The sequence below is a fragment of the Cydia amplana genome, chromosome 16 (assembly GCF_948474715.1).
Source record: "Cydia amplana chromosome 16, ilCydAmpl1.1, whole genome shotgun sequence".
NCBI classification, from domain to species: Eukaryota; Metazoa; Arthropoda; class Insecta; order Lepidoptera; family Tortricidae; genus Cydia; species Cydia amplana.
In genome coordinates, this window is record NC_086084.1 from 1,215,890 (window position 1) to 1,237,651 (window position 21,762).

A 21,762-nucleotide genomic window follows, 5' to 3' on the forward strand; every position below is an offset into this window, starting at 1 on the left:
ACAAAAAAGGAAGGTTTCAAGTAAATATGTTTGTTTGCGAAATCTTATAAACTTGATTAGGAATTCTAAAACACTACCAAACTACGAGTACCTAATACTAATTACTATCACCAAACTGAAATGGAGCTGGCGCATGTTGCAAGGCAAAGTGATGGCAGGTGGGCATTGACATAGATATCTAGGGACTGGCTTTACGGGCAATAATAATGAGGCATGACAGGGGCCAGTACAGCGGTGTGAAATCGCTACAACGCGATTGGTTGATGAGTTCACATCACGCGCGCGATTGGTTGACGAGTTCGCATTACGCGCGCTATTGATCGCAACTAGTCGCGTTAGACTGCACGATTGGCTGGAATTCGTGGGTAGCACCGCTGAACTAGTACGATGTTTAGTGCCCCATTAGCCCGTCCTTAGATATTATACGTCAATCCAGGTGGGCCAAAATGTTAACGGAGTGGTGGCCCCTTTCAGACGAAAGGAGTGCCTGGCGTCCGTTGGCTCGTTGGGTGGACGACATTCGGAAGATTGCGGGGATGAGATTAGCTCAGGGCCGGGATAAGTGGCGTACTCTAAGAGAGGTCTATGAAGGCTGATATGATGATGAAAACAAATTATAATGTAATTATTAAAAGCCACATAAGGTCATACGAATAAGTGGGTTACGGGATACCTAAGGGCCACCCCACATCTAGCGTCTTTCGAGCGTCGGCGTCTTGTCGGCGTCTACAACTCTATGGCCCTGCTCGACGCAACGTCGACGCAACTGCGCAGCGACGTCATTTTCCATAGAGCTGACTGACGCCGACGCCCGAAAGACAGCCAGATGTGGGGTGGCCCTAAGTGTGGCTGGTCTTAACATTGGGACCTGTTTACACATTTATTAGTGTTTAGGTATTGCCTGTTCATACAATTTGCCACTAAACGCAAGTAGAAAATGTATGAATGTCTACGGAAGAGTTACCTATAAGAAACTTGGTACCGTAAAACGGGGTGAGTAGGTTTCGCGGGGAGAGGTGGGTTATGAATGGGGAGAGAAGGTTTGAGAGGGGGGTTAGAAGGGATTTTAAGGCTACTGCTACAAAAATGGAGCTATAGTACCTAATACGCATAATAAAAAAAATCGATCCAACAATCTTCCAAAATCACCTTTGTATGAAAACCCCTCTCACCCCAAATACGAGGCACTACGGGGTGAGGTGGGTTTTCCTCTTTATCGTCAAAGTTATGAAAAGGAACTACCCAAAATAAAATAAAAACTAAAATACAAACGTCCGGAACACTTATTATATATACACCATTCAGTTTTCATATGTAAAACTAAAATGTTATCGAGGTTTGAATTTCAGTTTTGACCCCACTCATCCCATTTTACGGTATACCTATGCAACTTTTGTAGGTAAAAAGTCATCGTCATCTTCTTAATACAGAAAAGTTATGATGACAATGCAATTTTAAAGTAATTTCATGCTTGGAAACCATCAATGAACCGTCGAGGAAAACTTTCAAGGTCATTTTGAGGGGCAATGAACGTGCAGATATAAGGAAATATGATTAATTGTACCTATGTATAAATGTATATTATAATTTATGTTGCAATATTGTAGTGGCGTGATCATAAATTATTCCGGATGCATCTATTACTAGAACTGTCATAAATACAGGGTGTCTCAGAACCACCACGTCACAGTGACACCGGAGGTACGTCAACTCAAAAGGAAACCTAACCAGCCTAACATGACCTCAGTAAAAGTTGCACGGTTTTCGAGTTATTACCGAAAAAAAATTTGAGAATTTTCGCCTTCAGTTGAATTTCATGATTTTTGTCGGTCATTTTATCAAGGAAATTGACAGATACAGCTGCAAGCCGGCGATACTGAAATCGCCCTACAGGTATGAAGTCGCTCGCGCGAACGCAAGTCATGCTAGCCGGTCTGGTATAACGTAATAAACAATATCTGGGTGACCGAGCTTCGCTCGGAAAACATGAAAAAACTCGAAAATGCGTGTTTTCCCAGAGATAAGACCTAGCTAGATCAATTTTTCGCCCCCAAAAACCCCCATATAGCAAATTTCATCGAAATCGTTAGAGCCGTTTCCGAGATCCCCGAAATATATATATAAATAAACAAGAATTGCTCGTTTAAAGGTATTAGATAGATAGATAGATAGATACATTTTCCACGAAACTTAATCCAAGCTCTCTATTCAAAAATAACACCACAAAACAGCTTATAATATTATCTCAAACAGAAAGCTTGTGTTTTCAAAGAAACTCTCATCCTGAGCTAAAACTTTCATTTAACGAAAACACAAAAGGCGGATTGTCAAAATAGGTTTAATAATCTTTTCATACCTAATTCCCTTTTCGTCCGTAAGCTGTATAAACCTCCACAGCGCTCTATTTTCTTGCAAACGTCATACGGTGCACGGGTCTCCTTAAACTGGTCGCATTATACAAACCACTATAAGATAAACTTTGTCTTTTATAAGTTTTACAAGAAAAGGGAGCTCAAGATATGCCGGTTAGATCTAAGATGGCAAAGAAACGCATCGTGAACGAGAATAAAAATAATAAATCCCTTTCAAAGCCGCCTGACAGCCGCGAAACTATTCGTCGGCGATTGTAAGGCGACCACGCCTCGTGGACAACTCGGGACTCTTATTAAATAAACATTGAATTTTGTAAGGCTTTGCTTGCGTATTCAATGCCTGAATGTAATATAGTAAATAGGATTTTGTAAAGGATTTCCTTAGAATGTAGTCTGCTTTTGAGTGTGCTTGTATAAAGCTTCTTACTTAACCAACCTTTGACTAGAAATACTGGGATATGTTTGGAAAGATACTTCTTCTTTTAAAAAGTGGCTTCCGTATGATGATGGCGTCAAAGGTGTGGTCGTAGAGCATGATGTTGTCTGGTAATTGCCTTAAACAAAGAGAATAGAGTGTATATAGAGTAAATTATGTAGCCACAGTACGTTTACTGCCATCTTTCGACAGAAAATTAAAACCTTTAGAAAGCCATTTGACTTGATCCTTTTTCTTTCACCAATGTGTGTTAAATTTGTTAAATATCAAAAAGTAAATCCATCTACTCGACAGTAGGCCAAAGTCATGGCGCCTTCGCTCGACAAAATTGCACCATACCTTTCGCCTATGTTCCACTTTCTAGTGCGCCTTTAGATGCCTCGCGTATTACCCTATCTTCCTCTAAATATTCAAGCGCATTTTAGGTAGGTACGTTAGTCCACCACATACATAACTGTAGCAAATAAAGACAATTCAAGAAACACTCAAACCATGCTCACCCCAGTCAAACCCCGTCACTTTCAGCATCGCAAAATGGCGGGAAATTTTGTTCTACATGCAAAAATGGCGAACAATTGAACGGCATTTACTAGGAGCGTGACAGCCTAGCCATTGACGGGCTGAGATTGCATTTCTAGCCAGTTTTGTTTAGGTTTTAGGGTGAAATGTCAACTAAAGACGACATTTTCTGAAATGCCGAATACAAGTAAACGCACAGGATCTAGAGTCCGTACCATGAGTCACTGACAGTGTCAAAACTGTCATATACGCTATCAAGAACGTAATTTACTTTCTATACATCTCGTTCGCACTAATATGCGAGTACAAGCGAGATGTATAGAAAGTAAATTACGTTCTCGACGGCGTTTATGTCAATGCAAAACTGGTGGTAGCCACATAGGTACAAAAACTATTCGCTACGTGTACGACTGTCACGCAACCTAGCGTCCGCAACTCTAGGGAAAAACGTCAATTTACTACATCTTATAAAACTACTCCAAAACTCAAAAACTACTGAAATGATTTTCACACGATTTTCGTCTATCAATAGAGTGATTCTTAAGGAAGGTCTAGGTATATAACTTATTAAGGTTTTATTTAAAATATGACGATGTTGTCGGAAAAAAAACACCCTGGCTAGGAGCTTTAATCGAAAACGCTGCCTAATCCGTTTGAGCTATAACAATACAATGTATGGTGGGGTTGTCTCTCTTTTATGGGTCTACAAAAAAGTCCGCGATGGTGTATGTTTATCTTTAAAGGATAACTTACTATACCCATTCTTAACTTCTATAAAAAGATCACATAATATGTGGCATTTGCAAAGCTTTTTACACGGATACAGCACCAATTATTATCAAAATAATTACGTTCGTTATATTAAGCATTTCATACAGATTACAATGGTCCATCCGTCCATCCGTCCGTCCGTCCGTCCGTCTGTCACCAGGCTGTATCTCACGAACCGTGATAGCTAGACAGTTGAAATTTTCACAGATGATGTATTTCTATTGCCGCTATAACAACAAATACTAAAAACAGAATAAAATAAAGATTTAAGTGGGGCTCCCATACAACAAACGTGATTTTTGACCGAAGTTTAGCAACGTCGGGCGGGGTCAGTACTTGGATGGGTGACCGTTTTATTGCTTGTTTTTTTTGCTTGTTTTGCTCTATTTTTTGTTGATGGTGCGGAACCCTCCGTGCGCGAGTCCGACTCGCACTTGGCCGGTTTTTTTAGTTCCAATTTTTTACCACCGCATGCGCTGCGATCGCTTTACACAAAAAAAACCGGCCAAGTGCAAATCGGACTCGCCCACGAATGGTTCCGTACCATTACGCAAAAAACGGAAAAATAAAAACGTTTGTTGTATAGGAGCCACCTAAATATTTATTATAATATATGCTGTTTTTAATATTTGTTGTTATAGCGGCAACAGAAATACATCATCTGTGAAAATTTCAACTGCCTTGCATCAGACGGACGGACTAGACGTGTGCGCCGCGCCGGCGCGCCGCCGCCGCCGGGTTTTTTTGCCACGCCGCCGCCGCCGATAAATGATCGGCGTGAAATCGGCGTGACCTTGAGTGTTGTTAATTAGCTATTCCAAGTTAGTATTTGAATTACAATATGGATTTTTATTTATTATATAATTTACAGTTCTCAAATATACATCAATTACTAATTAAATAAAACAGAATAGCCAGTTGCACAAACTATTTGACACACCAATTAATTAAAGTAACTGAGTAATCCTAAGCATTCACCGTCAAGAAAGATGAGGAAACGATAATATGAAGTAGGATTTATCCTGTTAATTGTAAATTCACATTGCCTCACATACGAAGGCAGAATGCTCCGTCATGAAAAGACTTACAATTAACTAGACAACGAAAACACAGGGCTCATGTAGTGGAGTCCAGCAAAAATCTGAGAACATTGATGTGCGAAAACTCTCAAGACCCTGAGACCAAAAATTTCGAGAAATTGAAAGAGAGAGACAGAGTGACAACACTGTAGATTTCACTGTCTCTCTGGCGAACAGCGCAAATGCTTGCCCCGCGGAAATCTGCAAACTCTAAATGGATGAAGCAACATTTTCTTACGAGGGTGGTCCCAGAAGTGACCGACCTGACACACTTAAAGAGGTTTTTATTTTGAGTAAATACTTTTTTAAAACAGAATACCTCTTTATAAAGTTTAAATTTGAAATTCGAACACATAGCGTCGTTTGTCTTTTGTTTAGTAGCCATCAATAGTGAACGCTGTGAACAAATTTTCCGACATGGAGGAAATTGGCCATCGTTATGTGATACAATACTTTCATTTGAAAGGTTTTAGTCCAACTAGTATTAAAACGGAGCTAGATTCTTTTGTTTGAAAAGTTTAGATTTTCTTTTGTTTTCTTTGTCAGGTCGGTCACTTCTGGGACTACCCTCGTATCTTGCTTTCAATTAACCAAACATTTTTGTAGTAATTTCCGGCGCACTCGGCGATTACGAAAAAGCGAGCTAGTTTGTATATCTTGGGTTGATAACCAGGGCCAGTGGTTGCACCGCCGATATACACCGCAGAGCTGGCATGGCTAACCTCGATAAGATCTGAAAGAACAGAGGTATTTGAGGTGCAACTAAAGTGCGCTTGGTACAAGCTACCGTCTTTTCAATATTCCAGTAAGGTGCCGAAACATGGAGCCAAAAAAGTGTGAAGTGGGAAAGGTTGGCGCTTTTTAGATGTGGTGTTAACGAAAACTGCTGCTTATACCAGAACAGCTAGAAAAACAAACCCCTCCATTCTCAAAGAGCTCAATATCGCCACTCAGCTCTTCACAACATGCAATGGGTGAGCTGAGTGGCGCTCTTAGATTCTTCAGACATATTATCCAACGCATGATGTGGAGAAAAACATGAATTTAGTCCGAACGAATGGCAATCGTGCTTGTGACAGTCTGCACCGTGAAGTCACACGGCTTATGACCGCACGAAATGAAAATAAATTACATGTGGTCGCGATCCTCAGCAATGAAAATACGAGAAGGGAGATACGTCTCAGTGAGCCTGATGCTTGTACGACAAAAAACCAATTAAAAGGAAGCCATAGCAGTCCACTATGTCATGTGTCACTATGCCAAATTTCAAAGGCATTTCTTGTTTGTTAAAGTTCGACATTTTTAAATAATACGAAAAACCATGGAAATCATGAGAAAATGGAGGGTTACCGATCGAAGGTCAATGGGACCAGGTAACCCCTTATTGCAAGCCAGTTACTAGGGAAATCAAGTTATTATACCTATCCTATATTCATTTAAAAACCCTATTTTACTCACAGCCTATTCAAAACTATACGTAGTTCACTGACCAGCAACCTGGATTGATAAAATTTTCAAGAAAAACAACAATTTAATGATTTTTCTTAAGAAACCTGAAAGTCAAGGTCACGCCGATTTCACGCCGAAAACACGCCGCCGCCGCCGAGTTTTTAACAAACGCCGCCGCCGTTCATTTTTTAATCGGCGCACACGTCTAGGACGGACAGACGGACAGACAGACAGCGGAGTCTTAGTAATAGGGACCCGTTTTTACCCTCTGTATACGGAACCCTAAAAATCATTTTAAGCCCTTATCTATAAATGGAGTGCACAAACAAAGCTTACGAGTGCACAAAAAAAACTCAAATCGCCGTCTCACTCGCACGCGGGAATGAAGGCGTTATGAGAAAGAGATGTCATTATAGATAGGATAGTTGGGCAGGTTTAATTCTATCCGACAGTAACATTCACGGGATGTGTTCCGGTTAAATACCGGACCGGGCCGTAGGGTTGTCACAAACGAGAAAATAAAAAGTTTATTTAAAATAATATTATGAACCTACTAATCGTAGTTATAAGTAAAACATATAATTAACAACACGCGGATCCTTTTCTAAGTTGTCGATGGAAGCTTTTACTTTATTGTACTTTACCTTGTAGAGGTCCCGTCAGTCTAAATCTTAGATTTTTAGATCTATATATGTTCTTAATTAGTTTAACACTTATTTTTATTTCGGCTGACTCTTAAAAAAGTATAGTCACGATAGTGATATAGGTAATCAGTTATCTATATCTCGTAACATTTAGTATACTTCGTGGCCGCAGCACGTTATTCGTGGAAAAGCTATTTATTTAAATAAGTCATGATTGTAGGTATATAATATTGTTTTATTTTCAAATGTTTGTCAAACTTTAAGGTCACGGCTACTGTCTCTTTACAATTTGTCATGTCAGGATTTGAACCCGCGACCTCCGGCTGAAAGTCGGACATCATAATTATCCACTCGGCCACCACCGCTTCTAAGAAATGACATAAGTACTTACCCATAAAAAATTACAAATTGGAGAAAAAAAAACTTATTTGTAAAATGGCTCAAGTAGAAATGTGGCAACCCTAGCGAACTAGCAAGACATCCGAGGCGGCGAGAAAATTGAACCGTTGTTTTCGAAATGTATTAGTGCATTTATTCGCACGAGACCCGATCCGATAATATTTTAACTCCCTCCAGTGCAGTAAAGACTTTGTGCAGCAGCGTGAAATGTATGGAGGCGGGCAATAACAATAAAACTACAGGAATAGACAAAAATCTTGTAACTAGGAATAGCAAGAAAGCTTTGAAATTACGCTGTGGTAAATACGATTTTGGGGCGTAAAGGTGACGTTCGGATTCAGACTGCCAACTTCTCAAACCAACATTTGTTAAGCGACTTTTATTAATAACTTGTATTTTAACTTTTAGCACACCTTAAAGTTTATTCGAAGACGCAATGAACCTTTTGCAAATTTTGTTACGTTTAAACCACAGAACATATTAAAGAGGTTAGAATGGCTGATCGCGCGCAGTTAGTATCGGAACCGGTGTCGCCGCTCGTTCCTCTCCACATTTACTAACACTCGCGCAACGGTAGTAAAATTTGTGTGCGTGGCGAATGGATGGAGGCCTCCTTTAGATAGATTTGATTGTGGCGCAAAAGGCATGTTTACTTCGTTTTTCGGTCAGCGCGGGCGAGTATCATGCGAGCGTTTTCTCAAAACCGGCGGCGACACGTACCCTGCTCGCATCGCCATTCTAACTTGTTCTGTGGTTTAAACCGTGACAAGCAACGTCAATTACACTGATGACGGCGTAGATTGAAGATAATATTTAATTTGTATGAAAAATAGGAATTCTAAAGTCTTCATTATTTTGAAAAGTCACTGAACAAATGATGGTCAGTTTGAGGAGTATAGCCTACAGTCTACAGTTAATTTTTTTCATTTTTGCTCGTCTTAGAGGACACACCCGGTATGAATATAAAAACCTATTTTTTACAATCACAATAAAATTTAAATGCTCCACCATCATGTCCATCATGATAAAACGTATAAAACTCATATAAATTCCCGTAAAATTTTAATAAGACTTTCCAAGCATATCATTGTCAAGCAATAAAAGCTGACATGGTGGATGAAAACCCAAGGGAGGAAAGCACGATTTGAAAGAGTCTTTAGTAGGTAATTTGGCTTTATGACCTCATTTGCCGTAATCTGGGGGAAATTTGACGCAAACGTAATACGTCTATGAACCATAGGGATAGACTTATGTATCTTTCAGCAGGAGTAGCAGCGAAAGCGCTAGTATTGTTTGTCTTTGTCACAGTCTCACTTTTTTTATTCCCCACCATAAATTAGTATGGATAATGGTAGGCAACAAATAAATTCGACCAATCATAGTGTCGCATTGGGTTTGTTTTGTCCCTCACGGACGCACGCGTATACCATATTTATTAGAATCCTAGCATCTACTTATATTCTATGCTATGGACGTGTTTTTTTGTGTCGCTGTTAGAGGAGCAAAACTGTTCCTTTCGGGCATTCTCGGCTCTGTTCGGCTCAACATTGCTCCGAGAAATTTTTAGGGTTGGTATTGGCACAACTTCACGTCCCTTTGCGTGTACGACGACAAATAAGATACATTTTATTGACTTGAATTTTGACAACCCTAAATAGCCGAAAGGGATAGATGCCATACATAAGAAAGGGACAGCATGATTCGTCCCTGAATCGCTGTCAAACTTCGGGTTTGTAGGATGTTTATTTTTTGTACGGTAGTACTTATTCTGTGTCGCTGTTGAACATAGTGTCTATCCTCAATTCCCTCCTCCGTATTTGACATTTTTTTGTGAATGGTATCAGTCGATCAGGTCTGTTTTGAGGATCAAATGTCTGTATGGGACCCATTGTCTTAAAGCAATGCAAAAGTCACAAATGATGATAAAAATCTGGCACCCGCACTTTACTGACGAAACGCTTCTAAGAAAATGGCAATACATCGTGACGTCACCATGTACCTAACGTTAGAAGCCGTTTCTATGTACGGAAAACAAGGAAATTGCGATTTAGTTGCTGTTTTTATAAAATGTAAGGAATCGAACGGTACCATTATTTTTTTCTTATTTGGAAGTTACATTTTTTTTAAATTTTATGGTCTGGTATTTTTTTATTATACCCATATATTTCTTAAGTTTCCAATGTATTGTGATACATTGCTCATTTTCTATCTATTTAACTAGATTTAGATATAAAATTCAACATGTGTCAATAACCCTTTTCTGATGTCAGTGTAGGTTAGAATTGGCCTCATAATCGAAGATGTCAAGACTCAAGGCCCTATATAGAGCTACGGTCGAAGATTTTAGTTTATGACCTATTTCGTACCTTGTCACAGTGACAATCAATGATATGCAAGTCGCTAGAGACCTCATACTATTGTCACTGTGACAATGTACGAAATGGGTCCGAAATAAAATTTTTTTGACTGTATGTACTTACTTACCTACCTCTTAATTTAAAATTTAAATCAACCAGTCATGTTCCAACATGTTGGAGTTGATAACCCCTTACTTGACTAATGGTCTGTGATATGCTATTTTAAGAGCATGACGAAGTATGGTCACTATATGTTTATATTAGCAATTTTGCGCACTTAAAACTGTATTTCACAACTTTTCGATTTGTATAACTTAGAATAATATTACCAAGTTTGATGAACAATAAGCGTAGATACATTCTACTTCAAGGAAAATTAAAACCAAATTTACTAGACTTACCGGGAAATATGAACCGTGATTATCTTTTGTATTGTTTTCGAGCTCCCGATATTTCGACGTACATGCATCTTGTTCTGATGTTGTTGTTTGCTGGTGTTGTGTGTCTTTGTTATTTTTTGTGTTATTTGTGTGGTATTGTTGTTGTTGTGTTTGTTCTTACCGTCAATCATTCAAAACTGTTAAAACCAAATTGACTCCTATGCGCATGAGTCAAGCAGCTGTTTAAATAAAACCGGCCAAGTGCGAGTCGGACTCGCGCACGGAGGGTTCCGCACCATCAAAAAATAGAGCAGAACAAGCAAAAAAAAAACAAGCAAAAACACGGTCACCCATCCAACTACTGACCCCGCCCGACGTTGCTTAACTTCGGTCAAAAATCACGTTTGTTGTATGGGAGCCCCACTTAAATGTTTATTTTATTCTGTTTTTAGTATTTGTTGTTATAGCGGCAACAGAAATACATCATCTGTGAAAATTTCAACTGTCTAGCTATCACGGTTCGTGAGATACAGCCTGGTGACAGACGGACGGACGGACGGACAGCGGAGTCTTAGTAATAGGGGCCCGTTTTTACCCTTTGGGTACGGAACCCTAAAAACTCCCTAAACCACAATACAGCCCAGATTGTGTTGTGTCCGTGCGTTATCAGTGCACCAAACATCGCATCCATGTCCTTCATGTAAAGTTCATTGCACGATACCACGGCAGTGGATCGGTGGTGGTATAAGTTGAACGACGTAGCGGTTAAAGTGTAAGGGCTTATTATTGAAACAACATCTTGGAAGTGTTATTTATTCGTAAAGCGCTATATCTCTCTTTCTTAGGTGTTTATACATATGTCTATCCTTATTGCTCTAGTGTTGTCATTACCTATCGAATGAGTGTATTATGGTTCGACCTAAACATCGACTTTGCCCTTACATGCCCTTTGAAATTTAAATTGAAAAGAATATTTGTATTGTTTTAATTTTAAATTTCACATTTCTCTTACCCTTACAAAAGGATGACTCAGGGCCTTACTACGATAATTTAACGTAAAAGTGACATTGGTTGCCCGAATTGAGCTGCAAAAGATATCTAGTTGAAATCTAAACTAGTTGGTATCTAGTACATATCGTATCGTTCTCTTCTCTAGAACGGATCGTTTTCCGCATACCGTGGTCACGTTAGACCGGGCCGTGTCCGGGCCGGAGCTTCCGGCGCTTACTTTTCTATGACAGATGACAGGTGATCACGTGATACTTTCCATAGATAACTATAAAAAAAATTAAAAACCCCCGATTTTCATGAAACATTCTTAGCCATGTTTCACTCGGGATAAAATTATCTATGATACAAAAAAAACTAAACGAAAATCGGTTCATCCGTTTGGGAGCTACGATACCATAGACAAATACACAGATACACAGACAGACACGTTAAACTTATAACACCCCTGTCTTTTTGCGTCAGGGGTTAAAAACGAAGCTCCGGAAGCTCCGACCCGGACACGGCCCGGTCTAACGTGAGTCATCCTTAAAAGATTCGACATCTGGTTAACCCTAATAAAAGGAGAAATATTAGGTGCGTTCAGTAAAAACGATAGCTTGTTTTTATACGCCAGCTCAATCGGAAGGTGGCTACCGGCGTCCATATCTCAAATAAATAAGTAAGGCAAATATTGTGGTAGGAGTAAATCACTACATAGTATAAAACAAAGTCACTTCCCGCTGTCTGTCTGTCCTTATGTATGCTTAGATCTTTAACACTAGGCAACGGATTTTGATGCGTTTTTTTTTTAATAGATTAGAGTGATTCAATAGGAAGGTTTATGTATAATTTGCTAACCCGTGTGAAGCCGGGGCGGGTCGCTACTTCGCTAGTAAGATATAAATTACTAGACTAGTCAACTTCCAAAGCAGTTCTCAATTAAACTATGCCATTAAAAAATCAACACTGATATTTTACTACAAGTTCTACTACAAACAAAAACAAATTCTTCATTAAACATATTTTGAGTTTTGCTATATTTTAGATTAGATGATGCGAATCTTGAAGTTTACTAAACTTCTTACACATTTGGGGCATCAGTTTCCATCAGATTTACTCTCAGATCTTATAACTTGTACCGTAGATAAGCCAAACGTTGCAGTGGTATGATATCGCGATTGCGCGTCAAGGTGCTGGTAGACTCAGCGACGACTAACACACGATAACGAATGTATGTTTTTATACTGATAGTGCACTGGCAAAGGCCAGTGTCTAAAATAAAACATAACAACGTCCTATAGCCGGCTACAGCCTGGTTTAACTATAATTTTGAAAATAGAATAAGAGTTTAAGAGATCCTTTAATAAGTGTTGGAACTCTGATCTATAGTTAACTCGAATAACTTACAGTAAAGAAATCGAATTTGATTGGGATTTGGTTAAAAATATCATTATCCAGCGTGGGGACTATAGCCCAAGCCCTCTCGCGCATGAGAGGAGGCCTGTGCCTAGCAGTGGGACGTATATAGGCTCACATTATTATTTATTATTATTATTATGCTGGTCTCTTATGACTTGTACTGTACAGTGAGATAACCCAAACGATAGAGTGGTATCGCGATCGCGCGTCAAGGTGTTAGCTGGTAGACTCGGCGACGACTAACGCACGATAACGAATGTTTGTTTTTATACAGATCGGAGTACAGCCGAGTTCAAGGAAAAGAGGATGGTAATGAGAAATGAAGCCAGCCAGAGGAAATACCTAATTGTCGGAATCGTGGGCGTATCATACTATCAGGAGCACATCAGGACCTTCAATCATGGATGACGAGCCCTCGTCAATAAAATACGTTATTCAACTCACAGTCTTTACTAGATAAGACTGATTACAAATTATAACACACGTTACACTTCTTATTCAAAGCAAACCAGTGGATTAGACCAGGAACCGCCACAGACGTCATCTTCTCCCGTTCGTTCTCATCATATTCATATTCATATTCATATTTCTTTATTCAGTATTGATTATACATTGTCAAACAGATAACTTAACAGTAATATGTACAGATAGTGAAATTAATAAATCAGGTTCCCCTCTGAATATTGATTGACAGCATAACTTCAATTGTTCTGGATTTCATTTGTTTTCGACAGCGCAATCTATGACGCCTTGGCGGAACTGCGCCGAACGCCACTCAGGTAGGTATGAAAATAAAATAAAAAAATAATGCGTCGTATGAGGAAATCAAAAGACTGGCACAAGAAAGAAATGATTCGCGATTATTCCACCGACAAGAGCAAAGATCTTAAGTAATGATGATGATGATAATATAACGATGGGTTAGACCAACTCGTTAATTCAACTCGAAATATCGACGATCATTCATTCGAAAAAATTACCCGATTATTTCAGGAAATTTTTTTAAAGTAGAAAACAAATTCTAGGAGAATATGCAATTATTTTAATTCAATTGTCTCTACTTAGGTATGTTTCTAGTTAGGTAGAAAGAACCAAAACTTTCTATATTTTCGAAAAGAGTAAAAAAAATTGGAAGGCCTAATTATTCTCCTTAGTCTTTTATAAAGACCTCGTATCGGAACTTCGGAAGTTAGGAGGATAATACATATCGGGTGTCATTCTGAATCCCTAACAACGTTTGTCCTAAAGTCACTTACCCTAACTGGTTTGTCCTAATGGGCACATGCCATAACGATCAATTGTCATAACGATTATTTTCCATAATGTAAGGTTATGAAATATGGTTAGGTTTTAGAACTCGCTGCCACAAAAGTGGGTTAGGTTAGGGTTCAACTGCGAGCAAGAAAGAAAATATGCATAATAACATTAGGATAAGTAATCAATATTAGGATAACCAAAATTAGGGTTTTTAGGGGGACAACTGATCATTATGACAAAGAATATTAGGGAATGCATCGATAGGAGAAAATACTTTAGGGATTTAGATATAGATCCTACATATCAGTCCAACCCAAGCAATCATCAATATTTACCTACTTTATTATTTACTTTACTTTAGCTAGTCAGTCAGTTAGAGTCATCATTTTGATAATCAACTTCACGATCTCTGAGTCAGTCTCGTGGTCAGCTCACGCTACTTTGAGTCATGTGTGCTCGGCATTGGCAGGGTCAATACATATATTTCTATACCTACCTAACGTTTGTAAGCTGAATAGCCGAATTTTCATTACTTAAAGGCGATTTTTTCAAAAACCATAAATTTTTCCAAATATGTAGGTACTTATTAAAAAAATACTATGTAAGTAAGCCGTTTAGATTTGTGACCCTTGTGAAAATTTAAAGGTTTAAACAAACTCGTCGGACATAATAATAGAAAAACAAATGTTTGTTATAAGTATGTATTCGGATTTTAGACATCTTAGCTAAATTATAAATTATAAACCGTAAAAAATTAAGTTAAAAAATAAATAAACGGCAAACTTACTTACACAAATCAATTTAGTTCGAGTCTTACTTACGCACTTACTTACACAAATCAATTAAGTCCAATTAAACTTGTGTTGTAGATACTACAACTATGACACCGTGATAATCTTTTTTCGTAATAGAAAGATACACAAAACGCTAGGTAATACGTCCTCGGCTTCATAAAACAAAATACCAACAAAATCCAGCCAAACAAGTATTCTTCAGCATTCCCCGTCGCATTCAAAACTTAACAAAAATCTTAAACCCTCAAAAATAAACACTGCAAAAGGCTTCTGTCCACGGCGGAGCAAAAAGTGGGAAAAAACACGCTGTACATAATTGAAAATGCCTAAAATGCTCTGGATTCTGTGAAGTTTCGGCCTGTATTCGATACTCGACAGTCATGTTTCCCTTTTCACACGGCTATTGTCTCGCTTTTTCACATTATGTCAAAAAGAGCTGAAACTACGAAGAGTAAAGATCTACGATTGATTATATTCATGAGAACTAACTTGTACTGAAATTAATACGAGGGCTATTTTATTTTAACAGGTTTTTTTTTTTTCAGTTTTAGAAATGTTTATGTTATTCCTACTCAGAATTACGAGCTTTTTTGATCCTGGTAGGAGAAAAAAAGTGCCCCAAGATTTTAATTTCCATTCCGTATCTATCTCCCGGATTCATAGACATAGACAACAACGTAGAAGGGAGAATGGCCAAAAATTTACAAATATATGGGACATTTTTGTCGCCTGTTAATTTAGTTCAATTTTACTTAATAAAAATACCTACATCATTTAGTATCTCAGTTCACTTCGGAGAGTTTGTGTTTAGCCAGCTACGGGTGTATACTTCTCAAAATTCGCAATATCTCGAGCTACGACTAAATCATCTCGAATAGCGTTATCTTCGGATAAATTTAGGACCGACGGCAACATTGTCATTTTTGTTTCGATCAAAAATTGTTTGAAATGATTTTATTGCATTTTTGTTGAACTTTGAAGAATATTGTAAATGTAGCTTACTCGATTTTATAGGTTAGCTTGTTGTCTACTGAGACAGATACATAGAAGGTAGCATCCTATACTCGTAGAAGTGGTCTACGCGTGCCTCCGTGAGGGACAAAGCATACGCAATGCGACGCTATGATTGGTCGAATTTATTTGTTATGGTGGGCAACAAATCAATTCGACCAATCATGCACTAATTTACGGTGGGGAATAAAAAAAAAGTGAGACTGTGACAAGGACAAACAATAATAGCGCTTTCGCTGCTACTTCTACTGAAAGATACATAAGACTATCCCGTTCTGTCAGTTATCCCCACCACTCATGCCCAATCCAGTTTAATACTAGATTCATGGACAGATATGATAAAATGATGGACTGAATGTCAGTCATCACGGTAGTACAGTCAAACAATGTAATTTCCTATTGTACATTGTCACAGTGACAATAATCAATATGAAAGTCGCTAGAGCCCTCATACTTTTTTCACTGTGGCAAAGTACGAAATGGGTAGGAATAGTTATTTGTACAACAAGAGATCAAAGTTTGATATTTCTTCGAGTGCTTATTTTGTGTCCCGTGCAAGCGAAAGATCCTATACTAATTTAGAATCTTGAGCGTAGTAAGGGACTCAAAAGCGCACGAGATGTAAATAACTTTGATCTCGTGTAGTTCACAAAACTTTTGACCTCAGCAGTGAGAACATATTAGAGAACCCGAAAAATGTATTCCTTCTTCATCACTTACCTTTTCACTCATGTTTTCTTAAGATATACTAACAATTAAGTTTTCACCTCAGCAGCTCGAACAAGGGTACTTTGCTACTTAAAAACAGTGAGCAAAATGCGAGTACCCTTGTTCGAGCTGCTGAGGTGAAAATTAAATTTTTTGACTGTACCTAAAACGGCGGCAAACGCCACGCGTTTTATCAAGGAAATTGACAGATGAGACAGACGGAGGCATCAACGGCGCAGCAGCAATGCCGCGACAGTAATGCAACTGCAGTTACCATAGGAAGGTTACCAGAAATAAAAGCAAAAACAATACTGTGATAGAATTTATATTTTTCAAAGCCTTTCGACTGTATACACGAAACATATTTACACACAACAGCTACCGACAGTACTGGCTACCAAACATAGGGAACAGCTGTTACCGATGTACCGGTTTAAACTAGTGCTGTGCCACTGACTTGTTTTAACCGGTTTTCGTGGTGATTGCTGGTTTACTCCTTTTGAAACCTCAATATTATTGGGGTAGATTTTTATTTCGGAGTCTACAACGTACATACGATGACAAAAAATCGATTAAGTACAAAATGAAAATCGGCCTTTTTTTCGTTTTATATTCAGGATTTTTTAGGAAAGGTCGCTATTTCTATTTATCCCTTTGATGGCCATTGCGATAAAAAAACTTCTGTTTCTTATAAAAAGCATCATTGTAATCACCTGTCATAAAAAAATAAGTGTCGAAAGTCTCGTCCCGGGTCCAGACCGTTCGTGAGCGTGAGTCATCCTTAATAATAAACTTACGCAACACTCGCTTAAAAATTATTATAAATGGGTTTTTGTCTATACATAAATATGGACCGGAAACTCTACGTAAGGTTACTTGTTTACCCATGACAGGCGTGGCTCACTCCGCGATTTCGTCATGTCACTACAAGTACATGCGGCCCACACCAATTTTGGTGTCTAGTGTAACCTGTAAACCTATGAAACTAAGGAAAATGTACCAGGCTGGTTACATAATACCTAGGAATGTAATAAAGGAAAGAAAAACACAAGAGTCCACTTGATAGCTGTTTTATTTCTTCTTTCAATACTCCTACATTCCCTAAAATTACAACTTCTAGCTCAGACTGCTAACGGTAGAGCTGTTGGTTTATTAATATCTGTATTCCTACATCTTAGGATAAACCACCAACAAGCTAGTTGTTTAAGTAATTAAATTTTATTCAGGTAATTATAACACGGAAAGTTACACCTGAGCATTAAATTTGGCAAGTAACACTGTCCATTAGATCACAGTAAACCTTGGTTATGATATTAAAGTTATTCATTATAAATGTGACAAAAGCAAAAGGTTACCGATCTATGACAATAACAAAACTTGAACTTCAAGTAACTATGAGCTTACTAAGGGCTACCAAAGGGCTACCTAAGGGCTTCCTAAGGGCTACCTAAGGGCCAACACATACCTGCTGCCACAGACGATGTTAATTTCTCCAAGTTAACTCCTCTGCATTCCGCCAGACGAACGAGACTGACGATCTAAAAATATAACAAATATCATGAGATTTAGCTTTGTGCACAACTGCTGACAGACACCTAAGTACTGAACCGAATCGTAACACTTACAGAAAAGTCTGCAGCGGACAAGAATAGCATTTGGGTCGGAACTCGTGACAATGGCCATGAAGACGTCCCGATCTTGAGAAGACCCGTCTCTTACATCAGCTTGCCACGCTCAAGGGCATGCACCTCTTTCCTCAGCAACATGGCAAAGGAATGCAACATTTGCCTCGACCTATTAAAACCCAGTAACCAAAATATGTATCTCCGGAACTATATACAGCGACAATTGATTTCCACGCTGAGTTTTATATTAATATATTTTAGTTTTGTAACAACCAATATAATATGTTCTGACACTAATCAATGCCGTCTTTTCTTCACATTCTATTTTTTTCTCCCATTTTCAAATTTAGAGCTCTTTACAATGAACTGCACGTTGCCAGTCATATTGTGCTACCTTTTAAAACATGTAGGTCTAACGACACAATATCAAGGAAAAAAGATGAAATACAAATATTTGTATTTGTAACTAAACTATATAATTAAATTAAATATGTTCAATATTTCTAAAAAGAAATTAACACTAACAGAAATACCAAAAACAACGAAGCTCCACCAAAACCACTAGCTGGCGCTATGTGACACTAGTATCAAGTATCCGCGCACCGCTACGGAACGGAACGGACGCCTGCTCGCGCTTGCGCCACCTAGCGGTCACATCTGTTAAAGACGCGTTTTGTTAGACAGTACACCTTCTACCTATGTACCAAGTACTATTATTTATTCTGTGCATATAGGCATCATAGGCAATCATACGATTCCAACTTGGTTACTTGATTTTTAGGATAACTTTTTAGTTTAAGGTTATTTTAGAGTGCACCGCCAACAAACTGCTTTACAGTTTGGCGAAACATTAGATTAAAATACTTACAAATTACAGTGTTGTTATCTTTGTTAAATTTTAATTTAAAAAAAACTAAGCGGCGCAAAGTGGAACACACCATCCACACACGAGTGTGAAAGAACTCATGTTTACGCACTTTATGTTTACACAGTTGTAATTTTTACGATGGCTACTTCTTACAGCTAAGCTAATCTAATTTCACTTCTATTGTCTAAGGATTATGGTTTTGTTTAGCTGCATTTGATGTGGTAGTAGTGGTGTGGTAGTCTAGTTTAATTGAGTATTCACGTGAATTTGATGGTTTAAAATAAGAATTTATAAAGGAAGATCCCCCGTTACCGCCGATTAAGTACGAGTACCTAGGTAGTTATTTTTACGATAACTATGAACCAATATCATAAATCTACGACCGACAGAATAGAGTGAGTTCTTTATATTATTGGTCAATCTACTGAACAACGAGTTCTAACAAGTCGGTGGCAAATTTTGTTCAATGTTGTGTAATGGGTTGAAATTTACTAGTGTTATTTCGTCAGTTGACATCGAAAACCCCTTTTTGTATTATTGTATGAAGCTAAGTTTACACGAGTTTAGTAGTTAAATATATTAAAAACTGGTCACTTTAGTCATTTTAGTCTAAAAAACGCTCGACATGTTGTACCGAGGAGTGTCCAACGTTTTTCGACTTAAAATACGTGAGTGACCCGTTTTAAATACATATACCTATTGATATGTCCAGCTTTTTTCCCGTACCTATAATTGTTTGTATCCGGCTGAAGAAGAAGGCCAAAGGTTAGGCTTCATCCGAAAAATTGTTGAACCTTTCGGCCGCGCTAAAACTGTACCTATTTTCGGCAGTGTCCTGCCAAAGTTATGTTTCGGCAGAAACTACTTAGAGCAAAACAGAACTTTCGGTATCGATTTCTAAAAATACGGTTTCAGTAGGACTCTAAAAATTTGTTTAATTTGTGTTTGTTAATTTTATTAAAGCCTGCTGCAGTGCTGCAGACATCTTATACCTTTAAACGGGCAATTCTTGTTTATTTATAGGTATATATATTATGGGATCTCGGAAACGGCTCTAACGATTTCGATGAAATTTATTTGCTATAGGTGTTTTCGGGAGCGAAAAATCGATCTAGCTAGGTCTTGTCTCTGGATTTTTTTATGTTTTCCGAGCAAAGCTCGGTCTCCCGGATATTTCATAATATTACCTAAACGTTTTACATACAAAACTTTTTCTCGATCCATTTTCTTTACACAACAATTTTTAGAAAAGAAAACTAGTACCAAATTAATATATGTAGATAAACATATTTTACGTACTTAAATGTAAGTACAGTTTCAATGTCATTCAATATAAGCATGTCGTTTTTAGGGTTCCGTAGCCAAATGGCAAAAAACGGAACCCTTATAGATTCGTCATGTCTGTCTGTCTGTCTGTCTGTCTGTCTGTCTGTCTGTCTGTCTGTCCGTCTGTCCGTCCGTATGTCACAGCCACTTTTCTCCGAAACTATAAGGACTATACTGTTGAAACTTGGTAAGTAGATGTATTCTGTGAACCGCATTAAGATTTTCACACAAAAATAGAAAAAAAACAATAAATTTTGGGGGTTCCCCATACTTAGAACTGAAACTCAAATTTTTTTTTTTCATCAAACCCATACGTGTGGGGTATCTATGATAGGTCTTCAAAAATGATATTGAGGTTCCTAATATCATTTTTTCTAAACTGAATAGTTTGCGCGAGAGACACTTCCAAAGTGGTAAAATGTGTGTCCCCCCCCCCCCCTGTAACTTCTAAAATAAGAGAATAATAAAACAAAAAAAAATATATGATGTACATTACCATGTAAACTTCCACCGAAAATTGGGTTGAACGAGATCTAGTAAGTAGTTTTTTTTTAATACGTCATAAATCGCCTAAATACGGAACCCTTCATGGGCGAGTCCGACTCGCACTTGGCCGCTTTTTAAAATAAGAGCCTATTGTATGAAAGCGGCTTTTTGGCAACGGATTCGTGCGACTCATAAAGGCTAATGACAAAAAACTTGTTTATGACACATTGTGAAATACATAGACGCACTAGTAATGATAACCTTATTAGATATGATTTATCACATGCCAATATATAACGCATCCGTTGTTTATCTAATTGATAAGCATGATTGATAATAATTGTCATGTCATGTTTGTTTGCGAATGTCAAGTTTAATCCAAACCACAGACGGACAGTCGCCATCAGATATAGAGTAGCCAAGGTGCTGACAAATATATGAACACGCCTCTATAGGGAATATTAGGTACGCGAAACTCTGCGTAAGGGGCACCACTCCGACAGTAAGGGCTTATTTAGACGGCGCGCGAACTCGTAAGTATACGATTTTAGCTACTTTGCGGACCATTGAGGTTACGTCAATTCAGCCGACCGATCAAATGACGCAATGTAATGAAACTCGCATGCGAGTACTCGCACCGTCTAAATGAGCCCTAAGTCACAATCTAAGGGTCAACCGCAAACGAGAGAGTCCAAATTTTGTTATCTAACCTCTCCATCACTCTTGCATATTCGAGCGATTTGGCGTTTCCCAGTAGGCCCTTTGTAAACATACCGCCTTGATGTATCAATGTCATATTTGACTGTCTGGGAAAACTTGTCCAAAAACAGTTTAAGGTACAGTTTGTATAAGTTACTCTATGGTTTACTAAA